Below are 21,488 nucleotides of genomic sequence, written 5' to 3' on the forward strand. Positions count from 1 at the left end.
ACCACCACCAAACAAACCGCAGCCACCCTAACCACATGAACCACCAACAACCCGCAACAGACCCCCATTTAATCCATCCTCACAATACACCACCTCTGCCACCATCTCCTCCACACAAAGTGACTCCAACCCGCAACATCTACCCACCAACAATCCCTTGTTCCCTCACCGCAGCTGCATCCACCCAACTTCACCGTAACACCCGCAACAACAACTCTAATCACCCTTACCCAAACCGCATCGCAAGCCAATTCGCAACCACCATTTGCCCACAATTGCAGCAACCAATTTGATTGGAACTTCGTGGCCGTGTAGCCCTGTCAGAAAGCGCGCAATTAAAATCCAAAATCATAGTCGAGACTGTAGCTTTGCGCGACCTCTGCGCGATGTCTTCGCGGGCGCGCAAATGTGGGTTCAATCACGAGCTTCTCACGTGAGTTTAATGAAAATTGAACGGCCTTATTGATGCTTGATTGATGACGATGAGGATTAACGGCGGTGATTATATGATGATGCGTGGTGATGGTGTTGATGGAAGATCAGAGCAGCCACGAAAGGGAGTGAAATTTTTGGGGCTGATTTATTTTCGTGGGTCTGATGACTTTGGGGGGGGTTTCTGATTTTATTTTCCTTTTTGTTTTATTTTCTTTATTCTTTATTATTTCCTTTCTTTTATTTTTTTATTTTTCATTTATTTTATTTATTTTTCTTTCTTTATTTAGTTTGTATATAAATACCCCCTTTAGGGGGGTTAATACTCTCTTGGCAATTAATTTCCCCTAGATTAGATTAGTTTTCTCTCTTAATTTTCTCTCTCTTAGGGTTAGATTATGATTTTCTTCATTGTTGCTCATGGATCTTCTTCAAGCTTTGTTAATTCAAGTCTTCATTTAGTAACCTTTTTCTTCCTTATCTCTTTACTCTAGTTTATTGCCTTCATTTAGTTTGCCTTTTGTTTTGTTGATTCATTACTTGCTTATTTGTCTTGTTAGTTTGATTTTCATGTTCTACCTTGTTTATTTTGCCTCCTTACTTTTTTTAGTTTCTATGTTTAATCTCCCTTCTCTAGGCTAATCTTTTAGCTAGGGGAAGGGGGTGGAAGATATGATTTGATATTGGATGAAGTATGATGGTTGGATTGAACTTATGCCATATATTGATGAAAGACATGATTTTTATTAGCTTGGGATTATTGTTGCACTCTATTTGATGTTTTCTAGTTTAAATGCATGAAAGTGATTTGAACTAGATTAGGATCATCTCTATTTTAATGATTGCATGAGAATGAGTTATTAAAATGGAGTTTTTATGGATTGTGCTTCTTTATTCTCTTGATTTGATTGTAACTAATAGGATGCATGAGAATGATCCTTATTAGTGTAGACCTCTTTCATTGATTTGCCTAGACTATTGCATGAAAATGAGTTGTTTAGGTAGAATCTTGTGTTCTTTGGCATATGTTTCATGATAATCACCATTATTCTCCTGTTTATAATCATATTGGATACCCCCGTATCCCTAGCGTCATTTTCTATTGATTTTAATTATCATCTTCTTGTTTATTTGTAGTTTTAGTATTCTTACTCAACAAAACCAACAAAAACAATCCTCCTTTCACTCTTGCATTGGTGATATTTGATGTTGAATTAGCATGCTTCCCTAGTGGTTCGACCCTTTACTTGCCACTAACTAGTTTAGTGTAGGTTTAGGCTTTATAAATGATTAATTTGATTAGGGTAGTAGCTTAACGACCTATCTAATCCCTATCAAATTTTGGCGTCGTTGCCGGGGAAGCGGCTTGTTTAGTGTCTATTTTTGCTATTGTTAGAGTAATTTTATTTACTTTCCTTTCTTTTATTTTGCTTGTTTAATCCTACTTGTCATTCCTAATTCGTGTGCTTAGCTTTGTCAGAAATGGCTCAAGCTTTTGAAGCCCAACTGTCTCACCACATGGAAGGAAGTTGCAAAGGCCTTTCTCAAGAGGTTCATCTCCGATGAGCAAACCGCAAAAATGAGGAGGAAGATAGCTTCCTTTGAGCAAGAACCGGATGAAACTCTTGGGGAAGCATGGGAAAGGTTTAAGGATTTGATTAGAGCATGTCCTCATCATGAATTTAACCATAGTTTGCTCATGAGATTCTTTTATGATGGCTTGGAGCCAATATCAAGGACCAATCTAGATGTGGGTGCCGGTGGCCAATTGATTAAGATCCCTCAAAGCCAAGTTGAAGCTACAATTGAAGAAGTGGCTACTAACTATTCTTGGGGAGGCCTAAGAAGGTCCCAAGGGAAGCAAAGGGATATTTATGAGTTGGAGAAAGTCGGCCAACTTAAGCACATAGTTGAGCTCTTGAGTGAAGGTCTTTCCAAGTTAAACTCAAGTGTTGGTTTGTGTTCAAAACCTTCACAAATCATTGATTTCTCATGTGCTCGTTGTGGTGGGACGGATCATGATGCATCCTATTGTAGAGAGTTCAATATCAAGAATGATGAAGTTTTGACTTTGAGGGAAAAAGAGTTTGTAACCCAAGCTCAATCCCAACAATTTCAACAACCTCCAAGGCAAGAAAACTCCTACCCCCAAGATGGACCTCTCTTCAATCCACTAACCCAAAACTTTTCCTACCTTTCCAACCAAGAAGAGAACTCTCAAGATCAAAATCATGACCTATGTCCTCAAGCGTATGAAGAAAAATCCCCACCCGACCACACACAAACCCAAATTCTTCAACAACCAAACTATCACTCCACAATTCCAAGGAATCAAATCTTACAATGAAGTTGTTGATTCCCAACTAGACAATACTTCTTATCTCCATTTAACCACAAAACTCCCCTTATAATCATCTACTAACCCTTCACATACTTATCAACCCGAAACTTGCAAGGAGGACAAGGTTGTAGATGATGTGGTTGAGAAGAAGGTTCAAGAACAAAATGAGGATCCATTTGATTTTAGTAAACCAAACAAGTTTGAAGGCTCGGTTCCCTTTCCTTGTAGGCTAGTTGAGAATGTTGTTTTGAAGAGCCCTATGGCGGTGAGCGTATGTAGAGTTGATGTGGTCGATGATGTGATGGCTAATGAGAGTTTACCTCCACGTGATGATAAGGTGACAATGAGGTATGATGACTTCCTTGAAGTTCCCTCTTGGTTTGAAGGCTCTCTTGAGGAAGGTGAGGTTGCCCTTCCTAATATTGAGGATTCCAAGCTCGATCCCCCTTTTAGAAGGAAAAGAAAGAAGAGTGAAAAAAGAAAAAGAATCAACAAGAAGAAGGGAAAGATAAAAGATGAGCCACCATTGGCTCTTGATTCATTCCCTCCTTTTCCTTGTGGTGATGTGAGACCTCAAGGAGTTCTAGTTCTCAAGTTTGGGGGCATCTATGATTCAATCCTCAAGTTGATGAGGGTGATGTTCTTTAATTCACCTTCAATGAGGTGAAGGGTCAAGCTAGAGACCATAAACAAGCGCTTCCCGGGAGGCCACCCGAAGGATTTCTAACCGTTTTTCTCCCTCTCCTTTCTTTTTATTTTTGCTTTATTTCTTTGTTCTCTTTTAATATTTTATTTTGTGTCTTGTCTTGCCTTATAGGTTTCTTTTTGGAAGTTTGGAGCGGAGTGACATTTGGTGAACTCTATTCTATGCTCCTTAATTCTTTTAAGCTAACCTCCAGGTGAGACCTTTCTTATTTTTACTCTTTTACTCTTTCTTTGAGTAATTAGTTTAGGACTAGTTTAGGAAGAAGTTGAATGGTTCGAGGTTGTTTGCATTGGTTCTATGGAACCTGGGATCGTTGATGTTGTTATCGAACGATCAATTGTTTGACGATTGGGACTTATTTGGTTTATATGCCTCGTTTGTGAACCTTTTTGATTTCTTCCTCTTTCTTTTGTTTTGTTTTCTTTTTTTGTGGCACACATGACTAGGGAAAGATTAAATGAATTTGTTTTGGAATTCGCTCATGCATTTGGAACTGATTGCTTTGATAATGTGCTAAAGAATGTTTTTCTTCCTAATTGATGATGGCCTACATGGTTTGAGAGTGCTTATGGTTGAGATAGACAAATTTTAAGCTAAGGTAGCAAGGTTAAGAACTATTAAGGAAGTTTGAACCCTTAGTTGACGGAAAAGTGGTAAGATGGTGTTGCTCTCTATAGTGGATTTGAAGCTCTTTAGTTAGTATTTACTTACTTCCCATCACTTGTGAGATTTAAATTGTTCAAGCCTCCATCAATTTTGTTGAGCGGCACTTAGGATCCTTGACTATGCATATCTTAATCCTTGTGTTGTCCTCTAACTCCCAAGATCGGGACCAAGCAGCTCTAGGGGAGGAAAAGGGCACCCCTTTTCTTATTTTTCTTTATCTTCTTTTTGTTTTGTTACATATTTTGTTTTTATTTTGCATTTGCTCCTCTTGCCAACCCTTTGAGCCTATTCCCTTTCTAGATTATGAGCCATATTACAGCCTTATGACCTTTTGTTTTCCTAACCCTTAGTTTGTGAAGCATTTCTGTTTGATAGTTTGTTTTGTGTTGTAATGAAAATAAGAAAGTATTATGCTCTTTGTACCAAGCACGAAAGTAAATTGTATATATTGTGTGTAATAAAGCAAATGCATCCTAGAAAAAGACGTCCTTAGTTAAAAAGGCAAGGACATCAAATAAGTTTTCATTACACAAAAAAAAAAAAAAAAAAAAAAAAAAGTAGTTTTCGTTTCCTTCCCTAAGTTAAGCATTGAGGACAATGCTTCGTTCAAGCTTGGGGGGGGGGAGCGTTACTTCGTTTTCTTTTTTATGGAATGTTGGTGTTGAGTAAACTTGGGGGAGATGGAATTATTGGTATTTTTTGTTTGATGTTTGGTGATTTCTTGAGTTTGTTTTTAAGGTTTGATCACCCTTTTGCTTCACTTAGGAAATATCACCAAAATTTTCAAATTTTTACCCCGCCTTAACCCTTTGCCTTACGTTACAACCCTAGTTAAGACCCTTAGACTTTAGAGGGGTGAGGTCAAATTCCGGTGGAGGGAGATAGATTTCAACCCTATGGAGAGAGTATGCATAGTTGAGATGTCGGGATGACCTACTAATTCCACAAATTGAATCTTTTTCCGGTTCTTTCGTGGAATCATGAGGAGCTAACTAGGGGGTGATTTTAAGCTAGTGGAGAGAACGTGGACCGTCTTAGATGGGGCTAGGGCGGAGAATGAATTCTCTAGTTCTCTATGCTTAGCTTAGGTTTGTCTCTCTCAACCATGAGCATCTTAGAACGTGTTTTCCCTCATTGTATTGAGAAACGTGAGTATTCTTTGATGCATGTCTCTTCTTTTTGAGTCCAAATGGAGTATTTTCCGCCTTTGAGCTTGATTGGTTTCCTAAACCTTGCTATGTTATGTTGGTCATGGTTGTGTTTGTTTTTTTGTGTTTGCTTTTGTTTTTCTTTTTGTTTTGCCTTGTTTTTTGTCTAGAGTTGTGGGTTAAGCTCTTAGGAAACCCTCACGAGAGCATACTCGTCCTCTAGGGCGATCTAGGGGTTTAAAGGGCTTGTCTTTAGTTGCTAAAATTGACTGTGATTCCTACGAAAGTGAGTTAGTGTACATTCTTATCTCTGTTAGTGTCTTAGCTATGCGTGAATAATTCACTCTCCTTCTCTCGTGTTTCATGTTAATTTGCTTGAGGACGAGCAAAAGGTTAGCTTGGGGGAGTTTGATAAGTGACTTTTATGTCACTTTTTGGGTGTTTATTGAGTCGTTTTCCGGCTTATTTTCCAATAATTTAGCCCATTTTGTCCTTTATTTCTATTATTTGCTTATTCTCGTCTTTTATCTTTATTTTGAGTATTTTAGTAGTTTTTAATAGTTTTTAGCTTATTTTCTTAATTTATTTAATTTCTCTTATTTTTTTATGTTTATATTTTAAGTTTTTAGTTTTTGTTATACAATAAGTTCCTAGTTTCTCACATTTTCTTATTTGTTTTAATTTAGTCATTTATTTTGTTTTACTAATTTTATTTTTTTTCTTACTTCGTTTTATTTTATTATATTTTGTTCTATCCTCGTGTCGGTTTTTGGTTGTAGGTGTGTTCGGGTTACTTAGTTCTATTTTATTTTAATTTGATGAGTGACATTTATGTCACTCTTAGGGGTTAGTTTTAGAGTTATTTTCATGTTTATTTTCCCTTTTTTCCCTTTTATTCTCTTATTTTCTTTTTAATAAAGTTTTTAGTTTATTTCTTAGTCTTAGTATGTTTTAATTTAATTTCTTTATTTAATTAGTTTCTAGTTTATTTTCATATTTTATTTGCTTTCGATTTATTTTATTTCGTTCCTTTTCTTTGTTACTTTCATAGTTTTAATTAGTTTTAAGTTTATTTTTTTTACTTGTATAGTTTTATCTCTTTGTTAGTTTTAGTTTTATTTCTCTTATTTGTATTTTACTTTTATTTATTTATTTTAATTAGTTTAGTGTTATTTCTCTTTTTCTATTTTATTTTATTTATTTCCTTTTTATTTATTCTATTTTATTTGTCTCGGTTTCACACTTTTATCCTCGGGTTTGTTTGTGTGTAGGCTCGTGTTCAAGGTCCAAGTCAAAGCTTTTCAATTGCCAATCCCCTGCTCAACAGCCACCACAATCAACCACCAATCCGCCAGCATCACCACCAATTCTCCCCTGCTCCCTCACGCAAAACAGCCCACCAACAACACCAACCAATGCCCCTTCACCAATTATCACCAGCAGCCCACCACAACCCGCAACAACAATAACCACCTCCAATCTACCACCCTGAACCACCACCAAACAAATCGCAGCCACCCTAACATCCTGAACAACCAACACCCCGCAACAGACCCCTATTTAATCCATCCTCACAGCACACCACCTCTGCCACCATCTCCTCCACACAAAGCGACTTCAACCCGCAATAGCTGCCCACCAACAATCCATTGTTCCCTCACCGCAGCTGCAGCCACCCAACTTCACCGTAACACCCGCAACAACAACTCTAATCACCCTTACTCAAACTGCATCGCAAGCCAATTCGCAACCACCATTTGCCCGCAATTGCAGCAACCAATTTGATTGGAGCTTCGCGGCCGCGCAACCCTGTCAGAAAGCGCGCAATTGGAATCCAAAATCATAGTCGAGACAGTAGCTTTGCGCGACCTCTGCGCAATGTCTTTGCGAGCGCGCAAATGTGGGTTCAATCACGAGCTTCTCACGTGAGTTTAATGAAAACTGAACGGCCTTATTGATGCTTGATTGATGATGATGAGGATTAACGGCGGTGATTATATGATGATGCGTGGTGATGGTGTTGATGGAAGATCAGAGCAGCCACGAAAGGGAGTGAAATTTTTGGGGCTGATTTGTTTTCGTGGGTCTGATGACTTTGGGGGGGTTTTTGATTTTATTTTCCTTTTTGTTTTTCTTTTCTTTATTCTTTATTATTTCCTTAATTTCTTTTCTTTTATTTATTTTTCATTTATTTTTCTTTCTTTATTTAGTTTGTATATAAATACCCCTTTTGGGAGGGTTAATACTCTCTTGGCAATTAATTTCCCCTGGATTAGATTAGTTTTCTCTCTTAATTTTCTGTTTTTTAGGGTTAGATTGTGATTTTCTTCATTGTTGCTCATGGATCTTCTTCAAGCTTTGTTAATTTAAGTCTTCATTTAGTAACCTTTTTCTTCCCTATCTCTTTACTCTAGTTTATTGCCTTCATTTAGTTTGCCTTTTGTTTTAATTGTTGATTCATTACTTGCTTATTTGTTCTTGTTTGTTTGATTTTCATGTTCTACCTTGTTTATTTTGCCTCCTTACTTTGTTTAGTTTCTATGTTTAATCTCCCTTCTCTAGGCTAATCTTTTAGCTAGGGGAAGGGGGTGGAAGATATGATTTGATATTAGATGAATGATGATGGTTGGATTGAACTTATGCCATATATTGATGAAAGACATGATTTTTATTAGCTTGGGATTATTGTTGTACTCTATTTGATGTTTTCTTGTTTAAATGCATGAAAGTGATTTGAACTAGATTAGGATCATCTCTATTTTAATGATTGCATGAGAATGAGTTATTAAAATGGAGTTTTTATGGATTGTGCTTCTTTATTCTCTTGATTTGATTGTAACTAATAGGATGCATGAGAATGATCCTTATTAGTGTAGACCTCTTTCATTGATTTGCCTAGACTATTGCATGAAAATGAGTTGTTTAGGTAGAATCTTGTGTTCTTTGACATATGTTTCATGATAATCACCATTATCCTCCTGTTTCTAATCATATTGGATACCCCCGTATCCCTAGCGTCATTTTCTATTGATTTTAATTATCATCTTCTTGTTTATTTGTAGTTTTAGTATTCTTACTCAACAAAACCAACAAAAACAATCCTCCTTTCACTCTTGCATTAGTGATATTTGATGTTGAATTAGTGTGCTTCCCTAGTGGTTCGACCCTTTACTTGCCACTAACTAGTTTAGTGTAGGTTTAGGCATTAAAAATGATTAATTTGATTAGGGTAGTAGCTTAACGACCTATCTAATCCCTATCATGTACAAATCGCCCAAGTCGTCACAGCCGGAACCATGACAGCGCGTCCTCCCAACGGTAATGCCCTGTCTCACCCTCTCTGAAATGTGGTGGACGGGAGAAAAGTACAAGGTTCGCTCATCCCACTCGGGGAGTCGACCAAGTGAAGTGGACGGCTCGGCATCGTCTTCTACGGGCTCATGCTCCCATCGAACGTCTCGGACCATGAACCGGAACCTCGCTGTCTAGCCATGCTACATTGTGCAGAATTATCATAAATTAAGGTTCTATAGTATCTAAGGTTCGCCTAGCCGCATTATACTATGTTCGCAAAAAACAGAGTACGTAGTACTAAAATAAAGCACAAATTCAAAATGAGCATAACGGCATTTTTCAAGCAATCAAACAATTTCTTGCAATACTATAGTAATTATTGTGACAAATTGGACAAGAATTGCTTGCAAAAATATCAAGAACAAGCCACATTGTATTCCCGGCCTTAAGAGGTTCAACAATGGCAATTTGTTCATTTCTTCACCAAATTGAGTCAAAAAAGTCTCAAATTACTCCCAAGGCAATATATAAACATAATTAAGCAATTTCATGGCATAAAATTTGATAAACAAAGAGAATTAAGCATTCTAAGTTTCGAATTTTCATGAAATTCGAGAATAAACACATGAAAAATTCATAAAAACCGGTGTGAGTTTGAAGAAAACTTACATAGATTGAGAAAATGGATGGAATAAGATTTGATTTGCAACAAATTTGAGCGAATTTGGTTGAGAAACGAGCAAGAACGAAGCAATTGAAGTTCTGGAAATTTTCAAAGCCGAAATGCGAAGAGCGACAGCGAAAATGAAGAAGAGAAGGGTATTTAAGGAAAACCCGACTCTAGAGCCAAGCGCCAGACCTTGGCGTCAACAGATAGGCTTGGCGCCTGGCGCTAATTCCAGCGTCTGGCGCTAAGGCTAGTTATGCGGCGCTGATGTTATTTTAGCGGCGCCAGAACAGTCAGTCACTCAGTACGGTTGTTCTAATATTTTGCAATATATTTTGGGTTCCTTGGTACGCCAGTTAGCCCCTCTAAGCAATTTGACACGATTTTTAGTAATCGGCTTGATTGCATAAAGTGATCGACCTGATGAAAGATCATCTCACTTAGCTTAAAGCATCTAAGCATTAGCTCATCGCAAGGCACCGACATACTGGTTCATTTGCAAAAGACACCGAAATATTGGTTCATAATTCAAAAGGCACCGACATACAGGTTCAAAGCAGCAAAAGTGTCGACGTACAGGCATAGCGGAAGCAAAGTTCAAGTGAACTTTTAAAGATCGACAAGCGGAGATATTCGGTAATTTCCTTGGAAAATTATCGCAACAAGTGAGGGTAGCTTCAAGCGATGATATCTTCGATAGCGTTCCCTAGATTATGGAAAGTTTTCAAAAACAACTGAAGGTGATTTCAACCGAAGTTGTCTTCGGTCATGTTCCCTTAGACGTGGAAGATGGTCACAAAGCGGAAGAGGATGGTTTCAAGCGAGGCAATCTTCGATAGTGTTCCCTTAGACGTGGAATATTATCAAACCGGAAGAGGATCGTTTTAAGCGAAGCAATCTTCTATATTAGAGGCAGTTATAGGCGTAGCGGTTTTCAAGCGGGATGGCATTCTCTTGGCAGGAGATCATCAAAACAACAGTAAAGCGGAAGCAAATTGGTTACTTTCAGAGATGTGTGCTTGACGGTGCAAGATACGCGTTTCTTAACTCTTTTATCTGTTTAAATAACGCTAGTTTGCAGGTATCGGCTTTGCAAGAGTGATTTAGGATTGTAGAACGTTTGAATCATTCTCCGTCCCTATCGATACTTTGACCTTTGTTTTCGAAACTCACATTTCTCCAAACTCAGTCAAAGTGGGGGCTTCTGTAGACACCCATTTTTGTCTCCCCAAAACCAAACCCAATGATGAGTACCTTTCACGTCGAATCATAATCGAATGAAGAGAAAGTGTGGAAAGTTTAGTGTTGCGGAAAGTTTTAATTTCTTTTCTCTTCTCTTTGTTTTTGAAAACCTATTTTAAGAAAACAGTCAATCCAGTTTGGTTGGTCTATGATATGGGTCTAATAATAGAGTAGTTGGATGGGGCTTGAAAAGGAGCTTTCCAACGATATATTATAAGCCCAATTCCGATGAATATTGAGGAAGTTATTGCCAAATTACCTAACTGGGCCTGTTTTGAGCCTTATATGCGGCCCAATGATCTAGAGGAGGGCCTAATATGGATTTATCATTCCTAATGCAATTAGGAATGGTTTTAGTCTTCTAGGTTCTTCTAGAAGGTTCTTTTCATTCCTAATTCAATTAGCATTGATAAATTGACTTTTGGTGACTTTTTAGAGTTTTAATCAGAATCAAAGAACGTTTTGAGGAAAATACGTTTTTATCCTCTTGTACGGCAATTTCTATCTGATTTTAAGAAAACGCGTGGATTTCGGAGTCAGTGACAAACGCCAGCTGTAGCGCCTGACGCTAGGCTTGGCGCCTGGCGCTAGCCTTAGCGTCTAGCGCTAAAGTCAGCGTTTGGCGCTAATTTAGCTTTTTGCATCAGAATTCTGTTTTTGATGTTTTATCTTTTGGTTGATTTTCTCTATAAATAACGTGTTAAAAACTCCGTTTTCATTCACCAAATCTCATCAAGATTTCTTGATTATACTCTCTCTCTCTTTTCTAAACTAGCCTTCTCTCAAATATAAAAATTTCGCATTCGCAAGATCTAGATACACCTAGCCATATTCGAAGTTGCCTTCGCCCTAGACATGAAAGGTTTAATTTCTGAGGGTTTGCTCCCAAATCTCTCTTTCAATTATTTAATTTAATTGTTTTGTTTTATTATTTTCCTTGAAGTTACTAACGTGTGTATTTTGTTATTAGAAAGAGGTACGAGGCATCAAAGTACGTATTTTAATAGTTTTTATTGATGTTATGATATAGAGTTCATGCTTAGGTTGTTATTATGGTATTCCTAATATCATGTCTAGGGTAACTTTAATACTATGTATGATTGTTATGATGCCTTTTATGTTCTTCCAAATATTTATTCATGTTAGTATCATGTTAGGGTTAAAGTTTTGATTTTTATTGTTTAGTAACATGCTAGGGTTTGTTATTAATCTTGTTAGTATCATGCCTAGGATCTTGCTATCAATATGTTTTAACGTTGATATGATTATTTTAAGTATGATTACAATTGTTATAATTTATGATGGTTATTTTAATTATTATTATTATGATTATGACGATTGATATGATTATTTATTGATTATGATTATGTTGCTTGATATTTATTGTTATTGCTTGATCACGCCTTTTATGCATGTTTAAAGGGAATTTGTACTTGTAATCATGCTTAATAAGATAATTAATAATCTTGTTAGGGTTAATTTGATTATAATTCAAGTGATCGCCAATAATAGATTTATTTGTGCATTAATATTCAACCAACATAGATAAACAGGTTTAGGGTGATCCTATTGATTGTATGTTAGTCAGAAAGAGCATATGAATACGATCAGAATAAAGCAGAGGCCTATTATTAGGGCAGGTTCAATCTCTTTGAGGTTGAATTTGTACCTTCATTCCCGAACCCTATTTGGTTCAAGACCTTATGGAGTTGACGATCTCTTGGATCGTTAAGGGGTATAACCTTCACCTCGTGAACGGTTTACAAGTTCCTAAAAAACTTGTTGGCGACTCTTTTGCTCTATCTTCTTTCCCTTTGGACGCCACCATGCTTTTGTGTATGATCACAGTAGGGTTCAAGCTAGGGGTTAATGTTTGAAATATTCCCTACAGTCACCTTCTTCCGAGGGCGAACCGCCTCGTCCGGACCAACGAGAACCTCCTCGGCATCGACAAATGGAGGCGAGTCCATGCTATGACGGATAAAATTTCTTTAATTAGTTTATTTTATTTCCTAAACTAAACTAATATACGTATTCTAGACCCAATTCGTCAGCATAACGGCTACCGATAAGGAAAAACACGAAAATCGAACGCCACCCATACTTGGGGGCTACGATACCTGCAATTAAACTCAGTAAATGGGGGATTTTAACACCCACAAAAGCCATCCTATACCAGTTTCAACTAAGCATTCAAGGGATTATATTCCAAAATCTCAAAGACTCAACTAATTCTAGATGAATAACAGTAATATAAACATAATTATCGTCTACCAAACAATTTTGGAGTTCGAATATGGCAAAAATAGGCTAAGTATACACTTCGCGCCAATTTTTTCGGATTCAAAATTTTCAAAATGTTAATTATGGAAGCAAAGCTATTTCCAATACTACAATTGTTGCATAATTAACAAGTATAACCAAAATGGGCAAACAAAATAACAGAAAATCAAGCCAAATTCGAGTAGAATTGCGAAGAACAAACTTAAACAAAGAAATGCTCATACAACGTTCAATACTTAACCATTTCTCATGAAATTTGTTGCAAAACACTCCTTAAACATAGCATAACAACATAGATCAAACAACTTCAAGAAAAATAAGTCGAATCGAAAACGCCCGAATTCGAAATTTGGGGTTTAACGATTCGAAAATCGTTCGAATTCAGCCGAAAAAGAGCAAATTTTAGCAAAAAACTTACATTGGATTACAGAAAATATGAATTGAGGACAAAATTAGCTTCCTTTAGCTTCAAAAATTGCAAAAAACCGAGCTTTCTAGAGAGAGAAATAGTCGAAAATGGCGAAGGAAGGAGAAAAGAGTGAAGTGAAAATCGCGTTTGAAATTTTTCACTTTACTGACATAAATGTCGCACGCAACTTAAGATGTTGCGCGTGACATACCAGCGCAACTCAGAAAGATGCACGCGACTGGCCAGCGCGACCTTCTGAGTTGCCACGGATACTGGTTACTAAAAGACCGGGATTTTGATTTTGATCATTTTTTTGAACGATTTTGCTCGTTATTAGACGTGATGGCGCGCAAATTATCAAAATCTTCTTAATTCCTTTGCATATTGTAGTTTATTTTCTTTTTTGTTAGTTTTTTGCATCATATTGCATGCACACCGTGCTTTGTGCCTTCTCCAAGCATACGTTTTGAACGTTTTTCGTAAGAGTGCCTTAAGACGTTCCGTGGTGGTGCTTTACGTAAAAGCACCCATAGACAAGTTTTTCATTTTACTATATTGACGTTACAAATGTCCGGGTTTTCTTATTTTTTCACGTCCGAAGCAAAAAGGAAGGCGTTTTCATGCAGCGTAAAATTACAAATGGCGTATTATACGGCGTAGGTGTTGCGTAAAATTTCACTCAGCCCAAGCTTTGGGAGATCTACCTCTTGGGACTAAAAGGTAGAGAATTACTGTAGGCGTTAGCTCAACTAGTCGACAAGCGAGCCGAACCTTCAGGAACAGGCACTTCTTGAATGGATACGGTAGTTAGTGCGCTTACTAACTTACCGGACAGTTAGGGTGTCGAATCCACCCCCTGTGTAAAGAAGCGACGAGACGATGTCGCGTCCATGTAGTCACAAGCCCCCAGTCCTGAGACACGTGTACTCATCTTGTGGACAAAATTGATGAGAGAGTTGCTGACCTTCTTCCCTCTTACTGAATTTGGATATATGCCTCCAGTCCTGAGACATGTATTTCTATCTTGTGGACTTCCGACTCAAATATCAGACCCGGCTCGAATACCGAACCTTTTCGGCTCGAATACCAAAAACCCCTTTTTTCATCTTTTACTTTGTTAAAGTCAGGCTAATGTTTCGATGACATATCGAGGAACTTTAGACCAACGATGACACGATTGAGAGGAAATCCTCCCCTTTTATCCTTTTAAAATTGATCTCTTCTCATGACCTGACATCACCCCAGAATACTTTTACTTGTAAGAGCGTTCTACAATTGCAAAGGATCAATCTAAATTCTTTAGCGCGTTAAGACTAGGAAGGACTTTTTCTAGCCTTAATAACTACTTGTTTTAAACACTTAACGAACCAAGGATTTATTTCTAGCCTTAATAACATTACTGAAAGATTCTCTACCCTTAGAGAACTTCGCAGAATGAGTCTCGGATTTATTTCCTTGACTACTTTGATCATCGTCTATTCTAGACTTGATCAAAAAGGGGGCTAAATGTAGACATCTACTTTTGGCCTCTTGTCCTGAAAAGAAGTGCAATGACGATAAATAAAGCCATCTTCGTGTTGGATCGAAGTGAAGAATACTTATGGATAACTGGTTAATCCACAAAACACAAAAGACTAGCCCAAATTAAAGAAAAGCCAAAATAAAGGTCCAATTAAGTAAACCCGATCTTAATTAGGCTTAAGCCTGTGCTTCAACCCTAATAATGACGGATTTAGGAGCGCCTAGGTTAAAACTTAGTGCTGCCGCAAACATCTCACAAAGTCGCGCTGGGCTTCCGCGCGCAACTATATCAGTTGCGCGCAACACCCAACATCACTTTCAGAGTTGCGCTGCGGTAGATTCAGAATTATTTGGAATTGTACGGAAAATATAAAATCGAATATTACCATAAAGCCGCGCGCAACTTCATTTGTTGCGCGCAACATCTGCTGCGGCAGAATGATCGAAACCCTAAACCTGGTCATTCCCTATAAATATGAGCTTAAACCGAGGTTTCAACAGACATAAATTAACCTAAAACTCTGGCGAAATAACTTGTGAAATTGTGCAACCTAGCCCTCTTGTCCTAAACACCCACCCTTTCGATATCTTGTTACTACGTTGGAGGTTCCCCAACAAGAAGGAGTCCATAAGTGTTGTAAACGGAGATCTAGCAAAGAGAAGTGGTAAATTCCCGAGCACTTAGTTAAATTACCTTTATTTTCTTGTTTAAAAGGACTTTAATTAATTAATTAGTTTTGTTTGATCACCTTTAAAATAATTAATTAATCAATTCCACATAATATCTTGCGTTAAATAAAGATTAGAATTGAATTAAATAATTGTTAGTTGATCACTTAAGCCAAGCGAATCTTGTTTATTTATTGTTCTTTCACGAATATTATTAAAAAAGAATAAGGACTTTTGCAAAGTAATTCCTACGTGAATTAATGTTTGTAAATAAAATCAACTAACATAGTTTTAGGTATCGGGTTGCATATATTGTTTGGTGATGAAATTGTACAAAAGGAAGAGCTAGTAGAGGCCGTACTAGGGCTAAGATGACGATTCCCCTCTAAAAGGAACGTTATCTTAGTACCCTCGCTCCCGAACTCATATCTGGTTTATATACCTATTTGGGCATAGGTAAACTTATGATTTGTACTAATTATTCCATGAATTCCACATGGAAGAAATGCATGAACAAGGTTTATGAGTTTTTCCTAAAACTCATTGGCGACTCCTACTTGTTTCTTACAAAAAAGCGTGATGATAGAATCAATTCTAATTCAATGTCCCCCAAAAAGTCAGGAATTCAAATCCTACAACACCCTAACAAGTGTAAAGTCCTAGGCTTTTAAGTGGCCAAGGGCATTTAAGGAGAGTACCCCTTACGATTGGATCACCCTCCTTACAATAAGAAATTTGGTAAGTTTCTGGAGGTTGTGAAGAATTTGCAGGTAACAGTTCCTTTCACATATTTAATTACTCAAGTTCCTGCATATTCTAAATTTATGAAAGAAATTTTGACTAGAAAAAGATCTATTAGTGAGGTAGAGACAGTTGCTTTTAATGCGGAATGTAGTGTTATATTACAGAATAAATCTCCAACTAAACTAAAAGATCCGGGTAGTTTTACTATTCCATGTCATATAGGTAATCTGTTAATCGAAAAATCTTTATGTGATTTGGGTGCTAGTGTAAGTGTTATGCCATTATCCGTGAGCTCTAAATTAAATATGGGTAAATTAAAAGCTACCAATATCACTCTGCAAATGGCCGATCGTTTTGTGAAATACCCTTAAGGTATTATAGAGGATGTTCTTGTTATAGTAGGTAAACTTGATATACCTGTTGATTTTGTTGTTATTGATATGGAGGAAGATTTGCGAATTCCGATTATTTTGGGTAGACAATTCCTTCATACTACAGGCAAAATAATAGATGTGAAAAGTGGTAGACTTAAATTATGTGTAGGGGATGATAATATTACTTTCAATCTAAATAATGTCCCTAAAAGCCCTATGTTAGAGGAAAAGTGTTTTAGTATTGGTGTGGTTGAGGTAAATAATTTTTCTAATAAGCCCCAAGCTCCCGTTAGAGATCCCTTTGAGGCAATATCTTGTGTTGCATCTTCTGCAAGAAAAACTAGTACTTGGAAAGATGAAGTGGATGCTATAGAAAGAGTTGTACATTGTGTAGGGCTCGGATTTGAAGATGAACAAGTGGAGATTGAGAAACAAGTTGTAGAGTATGAGCCCGTAGTGAAATTTCCACCCGATCTAGTGGTATTTGCTAAATCAAGGGAAAAAACGAAGAAAATAAAGTGTAGGAAGAAATTTCGTGCTTCAAGTGGTGAAAAATCCCCTGACCGTACCTTGGAGTCGTACCACGCTCGCCCGGTCTGGCGCGAGACCGTGACAGCAAAACTGGCCAACTTCAAAACTCTATAACTTTTGCGTTTCTTAACGAAATTTTGCGTGTGACCTGTCATTGGAAAGCTATTCAAGTCTAATTTCAAATGCAATAAGAATCACGGCATTATCATTAATATAAAAAAGTTTATGAGCAAAATAGTGAACAGGACTCGTTTTTGCCTCTTCTCTTACTAACACTTTGTTTCTTTTTTGTCCAAAATTGTACCAAGATGATGCATTGCAATGTTTGGGATGGCGGTAGATACGAGTTTGATGATGAGGGGTAGTCACTTGGATTACTAGATTCCCTTTAAGCAAATGAGGACATTGTCTGATTTAGCTTGGGGGGATTTCGTGTATATATAGGTACTCTTTCTTTCCCTTTTCTTTTTATTTTCTTTGAGTACTTAGTTTAGTTCTATTGCTTTCTTAGTCTATTTTTTTTATTGCTTTCATAGTATAGATTTTATTGCTTTCTTAGGTTAGATTTATTGCTTTAAAAAATGAAAAGTACAAAAAAAAATAAAAAAAATTGAAAAATAAAAAAAAAATCCAAAAATACGTTCCAATGAATTATGAATCATGCTTCCCTGTGCTCCTTGATTAAAAATTTTCAAAATTGTTTTTATTCTTGGTATATGATGATAAATATTGAGGATTAGTTAGTCCTGATTTGATGTTTGATTGCCTTGGAACCTTAACATGCATCAATTTTGTCCAACTGCTTGTGAATATAGTGCTTGACTAGTTGATTTGGTAAGGAATGTGTGTTAGTTCTTGGTATATCAATGAATCTAAGTATTGATTTGTAACTACGAGTAATGTTTATATGATTCACTATTATGCACAATGTGGAGGACGAAGGTGTTTATTCTTTTAGGTGGCCTTCAGACGATTTAGATATATTTGTTCCCTTCTTGCTACCCATGTTGTTGCTTGTGCCCTTTTATTGTTTATTTAGCCATATTACAAGCCTATTTGAGCCCATTGGTTACTAGTCCCAAGCTTGGCTTGGGGAGGCTATTAATTAGTGAGGTTAGGGATTTGTGGTGTGCACATAATTTGCACAATGTGGGAATAAAAGAAGAGTGATTGTCTTTTGATATTGTGATTGGAAAAAAAAATGTTAATAATTTTTGTTTCAAAGTTAAAAATTCCAATGTAAGAAAAAAAAATCAAAGAAAAAAAAGAAGTTCAAGTTTGAAAGAAAAAAAAAATGAGTTCAAAGTTTGTTTATTCACTCTAGTTATTTAATATTATATTTTTTTTGAGTGAATTTGTAGGTGATGGTGATTATGTGATATGTTAATATTGTTGTTTGGTGAAATTTTGTGGAGTTAATTAAGTTGTGATTGGAGATGATTTGGTCATTACTTGATTTTGACCTTGGGTTTTATAAGGATATGGCTCCCTTAAGCATGGCTTTGCTCTCACATTTTCCCAAATATTTCCTACCTTTACCCTAGCCTTACATTACAAGCTTTAAAGGCCTTTCGACCTTTGTGCATAGAATTGTGTAGATGTGAAAGTAGATGTTTATCAATGCAAAGGATGACTTGATGTATTCCAAGTCAACTATCTAGGTTGAGTGCTATTATTTTTAAACACACGAGTGTGAGTTGGGAGGGCATTGTTCAAATTAAAGGGGAGGTTGGAGAGCGATCGAGTACATCTTTTACTCGCTACATAAAAGAGAGTTGAGTGTGTGAGCACTAGTCTTGAATTCTATATGCTCTTGTGGTATGCTCTATTTGACAATTGTTAGGGAAGATTGGTAGTTGGATGGATTTGATTGGTTGAATTTGATACATGTTTGTCAGATTTACCTTGAATTATATTTATTGTTTTTAAATGTATTTGGGGGGAATTATTGTTTTATTTATTCATTGCTTTGCTTAGGGACAAACAAAGGTTTAACTTTGGGGAGTTTGTTGAGTCAATTTTATATGTATTTTTATTCCACGTCCCACGGTCATATTTGTGCTTATTTGAACTCTGCGGAGCTATTTTTATTACTAATATATGTTTTCTAGTATTTTTGTAGAGTAAGTATTATTTTATAGGAATTTGCAGATTTATGATAAGTCCTGCGCTTATTGAGCCTGTATGAAGACATTGGAGTTTGATGGTATTTTATGACCGATTATTTAAAGCTCAAGGCCGTGCTAAATAAATTTAGTTCGGTGATTAAGAGCTCAATTAAATAAGCAAGCTACAATGTTCATGTTACTAGAACGGACCAAACAAGTATCACGAATTTTACTAGATGAGCCAAATAGTGATTAGAGAGAGGTTTGGGCCTAAAGCAAACAGAAGCCCAACCCCAAGAGAAGTCAGCTACTGGGCGTGAAAAAGCGAGCCCGGTCGGGCGAGTGTGTGTTGATGTTTTAAGTCGGTTTGGGCTACAATGCTACAGGGCCTACATCTATATATTCCCAAATTTCTTGGATGTAGACGTCATTGATTGGCAGTACCTTTAGTTTTTAGATATTCATTAGTTATAGTGGGATTTCATGATTTATTTAGCTGACTTTATTTCTTTACAAAACTTTTGCTCAGTTTTTTTTTTTAAGACAGTTTTCTTTAGTTTTAGTTAATTTAAGCTTTTCTTCTTTGATTATTTTGTTTAATGTTTCTTTAGTACTCCATATTTTTCTCTAAGATTACATCAGTTAGATATCTTAATTCCTTTCGTTGCAGCGGTTCAAAGTTTCTTTCATACTGGTTTCCTTCTCAAGTAATGGAATCAATCACTCCTTCGCCCCATTAACCTCAGCAACGCAAGTCACCTACCTTCGTCCCATTAACCTCTGCAATACGATATACAAATGCGCCTCTAAATGCTTGGTTGCCAAGATTCGGCCATACTTACCTTTTCTTACAGCTGATTCTCAACATAATTTTGTCCAAGGCAGGGTTATGTCGGATTATATCCTTATGTCCCATGAGTTGATGGAAAAAATTAACTCTGCTAAGACTGGTGCCAATTGGGTTGCTGCGCTCAAAATTTAAATGAGTAAGGCATACAACAGAATCCACTGGAGTTTCCTTTTACAAGTTATTTAGGCCTGTGGATTTCCTGCTCAATGGCTTCAAATGATTCAACAATGCATATCTACGGTCTCCTACAAATCTCTCATCAACGGGAATACTTCTGATTCCTTCAGGCCTAATTGTGGCCTTCGCCAGGGGACCCTTTGTCCCCATTCCTCTTCCTCTTCTGCATGGATATCTTTTCCCGAATGCTTCACTTGGGACAAAATTTACAACGTTTCAGGGTATAAAAATTTCCAGGGATAGCCTGGTCATCTCCCATTTATTCTTTGCTGACGATGCGATGGTGTTCTTTCGAGCTAGCACCTATTCCTGCACGAACATCCTACAGATCATCCAACGCTTCACCAAAATCTTAGGCAAGGAGCTTAACCTCCACAAGTCTTTAATTAAGTTCAGCCCTAACACTCCTCTGCCTGCGCAATCTAAATTCAAGGTTATTCTAAGAATGACACAGGTTCACGTGATTGACCATCATCTTGGATCCCCTATTGACTTTGTGGTGAAGAAAAAGGATTGGTTCCAATTTCTTAAGGATAAAATAGTCGGTCGTATTATAACGCTCAATGCTTCCCGTCTTTCTCAGTCTCAAAAGTTAATTTTCATTAACTCCATTCTAGTGGCTATGGCTTCTTATCTTCTTTCTTACTTTGAAATACCGGTTTCAGTGGTAGGGAAAATTGATTCCCTGTTATTAAAATTTTTCTAGTCCCATTCTTGAAGTCAGAGTATGCATTGGGTTGGTAAAAAAGAGATGCATCTTCCCCGGGGTATGGGTGGATTGGGAATTCGCTGTATCTCGACTTTAAATAAATCTCTTCTTATGAAGCAAGTTTGGAGAATTGTTAACAACCCCAGCTGCTCATATCCAGAGTCTTTACTTCCCATGCTCAATTCTTACCTCGTACTCCACCTCCTACTCGACGTTATTCTAGTCGAAGCTCTTACGGCCTTCGTGGTCTACTTCGAGCAGATGCAGTGCTCTCCAAAGGTTGCAGCTGGAAAGTTGGTAATGGCCACTCCATACTTGCAAGGCAAGCTAACTGGTTCAATGGTACTATTCCTGAATTCAAACCAGGTATCCTTTTGGATACGGCAAAGGACTGGACGGTCAATTACTTTATTAATCCTTAGACTTTATCCTGGGATTTTGATAAGGTTCAATAGTGTTTCACACCCTTGGATGCTTCTACAATTCTTTCTATGGAAGCTTCTAATGTAAATGAAGCTGACTTCTAGTTCTGGGAGTGCACTGTCTAAGGGAATTATTCGGTCAAGACGGGTTACACATTCCTCATACAACAGGATGCTCCTCAACTTGTCAATCCT

General features: G+C 37.1%; 1 non-coding gene across 1 annotated transcript; it reads right to left on the reverse strand.

Moving 5' to 3' along the window:
• Nucleotides 1-2,008: 2,008 nt before the first annotated feature.
• Nucleotides 2,009-2,115, reverse strand: LOC145608533 (small nucleolar RNA R71). The gene has a single exon (XR_014105827.1). It is a non-coding gene; the product is annotated as a small nucleolar RNA R71 (small nucleolar RNA).
• Between the last annotated feature and the right edge of the window lie 19,373 nt (nucleotides 2,116-21,488).

Source organism: Chenopodium album, chromosome 2 (assembly GCF_948465745.1).
Source record: "Chenopodium album chromosome 2, dcCheAlbu1.1, whole genome shotgun sequence".
NCBI lineage: Eukaryota > Viridiplantae > Streptophyta > Magnoliopsida > Caryophyllales > Amaranthaceae > Chenopodium > Chenopodium album.